We start from the raw sequence: 7160 nt of genomic DNA, 5'->3' as shown, positions 1-7160 counted from the left end.
TCATTGACACCTTTGTGGTTTGCTTCATAGTGCAGAACACGCCCAACCATATAGTATATACGATCGTGTCGAGGCTTTGGTGCATAAAGAGACAAGTTAGCGACACAAAAATGCCAAATCAATCACAATTGAGAACAGAATATAAGGAAATGTCATTAAGGGTGTATCTTTAAGGCCATTTCCGAAAATTTGAATTTTATATAGTGGTCTTAGAAATCTTAAATATGACATCAAGGTAATATATTTTGTTGTTTAAAGCAGAATTCTATTGAGGAGTGAAATCGACCTACGAATTGAAAAGAAAACGGTAACAAATAGGCCTAACAATTTGGCAAAAAGGGGAAAGGGTTCAAAAGGTATCTTCTGCGTCGAGCCCAAAATTTCTTTTCGCAGCGCTGAATTAGAAAATAATTTCGTTCACCGCAAACAAAATCTAATTCAAACCAATTTGTTCTCTCCACACTGTAAACAAACCTTTAACTCCAAACACGAAAAGGATGATGGGTTGTATACCTATTTTGTAGATGGAAGGAAAATGCAATTATACCCAAACACTCCAAAAAATGATGATTTTTACGGTTTGTGTTAATACCCATACCTTACTAGATTGGGCAAAGGCAAATCACATAAATTAGACGGCACTTTCAAATAATTGAAAAAGCAATGCCTACATTCAATAAATCTAGAATATTTAGCAAACCATGAGCGAATGACGAGATTGAAAATTTAGTGATTTCAGCAATGCTGTGTGTGCAGAAACATGATGGGTCATGGTGGACATTTTTTCGCAGTAAAAAAAGTTTTCCCATACAGAGACTTTTGAAACATTGTTCTTCTATGAGTTTTTACTAAACTGTTAGTTTTTACTAAACAATGTCGATTTTGTCAACATATGGCACTGCAACTTGTTCACACCTCTCTAGTGGCCGTTCACAAAAACGTGGTCCTTTTTTGGCCATTTTGACACCCCCTTTAGTACACACGCTATCAAGTTTGTGAAAGCAACGATTTTTTTGGCTGTTTTTCTTGTTGTCTGGTTTATGTTGTCCCTTTACAACGTTCACTTTCAACTATTCTCTCTTTCCATCAACCTGCCATCCTTCCTTTTTGCTCTTATCCCACAACCATCTTCTCACCCCTTCCCCCAGTCATTGGCATCAATCAGACGTTAATTGAGGGGGACTATATTCAAATCTTATATGCCTGGTTAATTTCTTTTGAAAACAGCTTACTTTCAATAGAAATCAGCCTGGCATAACAGGTATTTTTTGAACCCCCCTTACATCAATATTTCAACAATCTAATTGTGTTCTGGTGTGTACTGATATTTTAGGGATGATTTAGTTTATACTTCTCAAGTCAAACATATTTAAAAAGAAACATTCAATACACTTTTCCGTTAATTCTTGGGTTTCACTTGACGTCACAGATTCGAATGGGCTCAACTCACAATCGAGGCACAGGCATCGCTGTTAGTTAGCTGTTTACTTGCTGTGTTGATATTGGGTACATGCATTCTGGATCATTTGCTCACACATACATACCAAAAAGATTAGGCTAATAAAACCTAGCAATAGTCATTAAGGCCTATTTAGACTACGGATAAGTTGCAATGATAAGTTGCAATTATCATTCTGACTATTGCAAAAGGGGCCTATACCACAATAATTGTTTAATTCCGTTCTGGGTGGAATTTAAAGTGTCATGTTTGTATGTGTGTTCATAGGTTCACATATGCCAGGGTACGAATCGTATACAACAAATGGCTAGCGTAAATGGGCCTTTATCTTTCAACTAACAACAAACTTGAGTTACGCAATTTTATTTGCAATTTTCAACACAATTCAACTTTTGAGGAATGTAGATTAGTGACAAGCATTCAAAATGTGTGTATAAGAAAACATCAAGGGAATAAACACAAGTTTCGTAGTTACCACATTCAAATCTTTCAACTTCTGCAACCGGCAGACAAAAGACCGGCATTCCCTGCGAGAATTATCAAGAAAAGAAAAAATCTCACAAGGAATGCTGGTCTTTGTGGTCATGCAGAAGCGTTGACATCATTACGCTTATGGTGTATTACACAGCCTACTTGAGATACAAATGATGTGCAAAGAAGCGCAACATCCTTCTGAACAATCATATGGGATAAATGCATGTGCTAATTAGCTTTATCAGCTTTACCACAAGTACGAGGTTCCAGGTCTTGACACCTGAGTGTCTTTTTCGTGCAAACTAGTCGGCCTATAGCAAATTTCCAATATGGCAAGGCTCTTTAGTTGGGAAAGGCTGCTTTATAAACCAGTGCTTTTGGATTGAAATAATTAATTTATTAGGATACATAGGTAAATTAAATACAAATGAATTAATACTTTAATAGCCATGTTTTGGCTAAATTATTATATATGCATGTATACTCTGACTTGAAAAACATTTAATTTCTTTTCTACTCAATAGAGATTACTTCTATATTGTACTATTTTTATCTATATCACTTTTTCACTCATTTGAGGAAAATGTATGGCTGCAAGAAAATAAATTGTCACTACCTATATTCTATCTTTGTACAATCTTGTAAGTTGACCTTATGATAACAGGGATTTAATATTAATGTGTAGTTAAATTCCTGCTCTTACTATGACCCTAAAGCAATACCATATTTTTTTGCAAGCCGGTAATATATAATTCACAGGAATTATATTTTTGATCCCTAAAAAGCGCTCCTGGAAAATTGCCCCAGATAGAAAAGATGAATACCACCGATAAAATTGTGTCCTCAATTAGTTTCTTTTAAACTAGAATTTATTCGACACAGTAATAAAGTTTTTGATTTGATTGATTGATTGTGTAACAATTCCATACCCAAAGGATTAAAGTTTCTAAATCTAGCAAGATTTCCTACGAGTATGACAACATCAGGTATTGACCATTCATAAGGTGGTGATTGATAATCATACATGAGCAATAAAGTTAAGAGATGATGTAAGCTTTTGAAGTAAGAAAAAGTGTAGTAAACTTTGATAAAATTATATGATGGCTAATATAAGATCACGGAAATTACACCTGCTAAAATGTCTTCAACAGATTATCATGTTAATTTCCAAGTGTGCTTAGATTTTATTCTTGCTCAATAGGGTCCGTTTGAACGGCTTGAAATGAGATGAATTATTCCTTACATTGTGATTGACAGTTGTCATGTGACCACCCCAAGCTTGTCTGTTTTTAAAAATGTAACTGATATTACAAGGGTAAAGACTAGTACAAACTGGGAGCTGGACCTTGATGATGCTGGAATATGTTATACCAAACTCAATGACTTTTCATGATCATGTTTGCATTCACTTAAGTATTATGCACCACCAAACCCAAATCCTTCTAAAATGGAAGAAACCACAACTCTTTCATTGAATCATATGTTGATGTGTGGACTGGCAGAGTTAATCGCAGTGCACATGTTGAAGCTGTTGCTTGGCAGTTGCATCCATCTTGACATCCATGTAGAAAGCTTACTGCTATCTTGTTACCAAGTCCAAGAGGTGGTAATGTAAGTGATCCAGTGATAAACTTCAGTAGATCACATAAGGACAGGTTGCATTCTTCTTGGCCTGTAAGTTAAATATGCCATGTCACCAAATTAGGTGTACATTTTGGCCTGAATGTAATTGAAAACAACTTAGATACATTTTATGCTTTATCAATATCAAATGTGTATGGTAGGTTGTTAGATTCTTGTTTTGACTTTTTAATAACAACTGAATAGACAGCAATCACAGCACCTTCAAAAGTGTACTAATGGCAAACTCTTATGATGCAGATATGTGATATCAACCTCATTCCCAGGGTATTATCTCCGCCTGGGCTCCGACAAATACTTTCGGCTGTATGGTTAACAGGTCACTTGACTCATCAGAATCTTGGGGATTTTCAGTTGAATACTAGGGAAAAGGCAAGTATGTCTACCTTGTTTCTACCTTGTTTCTTGTGTGTTTTACCTACAGATATTGTAAGTTGCTTATGGCATCCGTGACACAAGACAGATGCACTCACATTTCTATCAGTATTTAAGTGAAAACCAGCAAGATTCTGGGAGTCATGTGACCTGTTTGAACTAGGGCCAATAATTTGTTGGAGTGCAGACCGAGATCTATGACCCTGGGAACGAGGTTGATCTGATATAAGAGAGTAGATGAGAAATTGTCATTTTACTTACAAATTGATTGTGTTTTTTTATCTTACCAGCATGATGCAGGAAGTCCACAACATCACAAAAATACTTAAATGTGTTTTCCTCCACGTGTTTTTCGGCTTGTTTTTCGCTCCATTGTACCAACAAATTATCTAGAAACTCTTCTGGTGTCAAACTAAACAGCTCGCCAGCAACAAAAAGAGGGTGAGACAGATCAGGATGCTTTCTGACTTCTTGAAGTAGCCCAAATGAAGATAAACCTTCCTCCAGCTGACAAATCATACCCAGTTTTGGCTCAATCGTTTCCTTAACTATAATAGATCTGTAAATGAAATACAAAATTAATTAACAACCCGTATAATATAGGATACCTAGATATACCTAGATAACAGGATATCACAACTCATTACTAACAAAGTATTCAGCACCTGAGGAGCTTTCAATAAAGCGAAAACGTTTGTGCGAAATGAATTTATTTGTTTGGTATCCTTTATTTGATCTTTATTGCTTCCAAAATCCAAGACAAACTTTTTCATATACAACTACTTGTGTGATCAACCTACACATTTTACACATATATATATATCTTTCATGAGTCTGTCCATGCCTGATAAGATTGGCCTTGGAAGAAAGACTTTCTCGTGATGGAATTCCTCGATAGCCAACACTTGACAAGACTGATAATGCATTGTCGGTAGTTAAAACTGCGCACAATTCTTCTTTGGTTTGGGCTTGTTCAATCTAGGAAGAAATTGTAGACCATGCGGTATGATTGATGCAGTATCATCACATGTTATTTACCATACACATCTAGACAAATTTTAGGCACACATCCCCCCAATAGCTGCCTCACTAGCTAATAACATTTGAATTTGCAGTAGAGTGTTTGGGATAATACTCTACTGCAAATAAATAATTAAGTGTCATATGCTATGATTTGGATACGTGTTCACTAACTTTTACATGTCCACTAAAAACCTTGTTTTTATAAATACTGATATAATTAACTAAACTAAGATACAAACAGAATAGAATTAATATAATTCCCTATGATGCATGCAATTAAAGAAACAGTATACTCTGGGGTACCCATGTGCCATAATAATGGTATTTTGTAGTATTGTATAGTACTGCAGTAAGCCATAATTCACCTTGGAATGCAATAGCCTGCTTGGCAGACATATTTGTATGGCCCTGGGGTAATGTCTGAAAAGCAGACAAACTATGCATGCATAATCTGCTCTACTGTATGTATATCTACATGCATAATCTGCTCTACTGTATATCCAGTGTACCTGACAGACCAGCTCCTTTTTTTCTGGTACGTTGATCACATCTTCAGTCAATGTAACATTCGCAAGACCTTTGGATACAATTTCATACAAACAAGGGGCAAAAAAGTTAGGGGCGGGACCACCTTGGATGATCGATGATGCCATCAATTCACCACCATATCTCCATTAGCATTCCACTTCCATCAAACAACCGCATCTCCACTTGTTTCAAAACATCTGAAAAAATATTATAATTAAGTAATTTGCCGATAGATTTGACCTGCTGTAATACGTACAGTTTATCATTACAGTAAACAATTACAAAAAATAATGTGACAAACACCTAACAATGTTGCTTCGTACAGGGAGTACTATGATGCTCAAGGGTGAAAGGTCAAATTAATTGCCCACCCAAAGGAAGATAAGCCTCTCCTGGAAAAGTGCTGAGAGATATTCTACCAGAGAAATGATACCATTATGATCCCATGGATGCAAATCAAAAATCACATCACATATAACCAAAATTTTGCTATGGTTGGATTATTATGGTTGGAATTCTGTGTTCTAATAATTTGTTAGGTTTGACACCTGTAAAAAACTCCCTTCTCGGTCCCCCACCGTCAATGGCAGGCTCCCCGATAAATGTGACTTTCAAGTGGTTCTCTGGGTCCATCCACTTGCTTCGTTGACGAGTGCCAATGTAATCATCCAAAACAGTATTCCGTCGCACATGAAGTCTGTTCATACGAGGATGGATTCTTTCAGTCATACTCTGTAACGCATCCATCAGCTTTCCTTTATGGTTTTCAGGAGTAATTACACCACCATTATTTGTTTCATTCCTGTTGGGAGGTTCCAATCCTGCATTCTCCTGCTCTTTATTCCATTCGCGGTAATGGACAGTCTCTTCCAGTGAATCCATAATCCTGATGTATTCTAGTTCCTCATTTCTCGGAAACTTTGCCTCAGCACAACTATCAGCATGTGCTTCAATACTTCCTAAGGGAAAGCGGTTGTTACAAGTTGGGCATGCAACAGTCATTGCATGTTGGTGTACAATCCCATGACTTGTACTTGGGATGTTTGCAGCATCTGCTGTAGGAATATCGGAAATAGGTGGTAAGCCTACAGGAAGATCATCATCATCATCATCATCGATGTTTACAGTAGGAAGTTCATTATTATCTGTGCTATCAAAATCATCAATATTTTCATCATTTTCATCATCAGATTTTACACAAGAGAACTTTAAAAGTGATCCAATATCCTTTGTTGCCCTGATATAGACAGGCCCCTGTGCAGCAAAATGTTTTACCAAACGCTCATAAAAACTTTCGTCATCATCTAGTTCAGGGTGAATCAGTTTGTTACTGACAGCCCTCATGAATTGGAACTTTGGTAAAGAAATTGATTGCAGTTTGTGCTTCAGTTTCTCTTCCAGGACACGTCGAATTTCCTCTTCTGTCATGGATGCACTCAACTCAAATGTTGTGGTAAAACCACAGACATACAATTCCTCTCTAGCTGCACCTTTTGGCACAGTACATGCTCTTGGATGTGGCAAAAGAACTATATCTCTCACAATTGTATGTTCTTCTGCAGCTTTAGACTTCTTTTTACTACCACTTGCTGCTGTTGAACTAGTCTTTCTCTTTGTTTTTTGTTTCGACTTTGACCCAGGCTGATAATTGTTTGATGGG

Source organism: Dendronephthya gigantea, unplaced genomic scaffold (assembly GCF_004324835.1).
Source record: "Dendronephthya gigantea isolate DGI-Jeju-01 unplaced genomic scaffold, DenGig_1.0 000011F, whole genome shotgun sequence".
Classification (NCBI taxonomy): Eukaryota; Metazoa; Cnidaria; class Anthozoa; order Malacalcyonacea; family Nephtheidae; genus Dendronephthya; species Dendronephthya gigantea.
The sequence above is the reverse complement of the archived record's forward strand: the minus strand, read 5'-3'. Positions refer to the sequence as shown.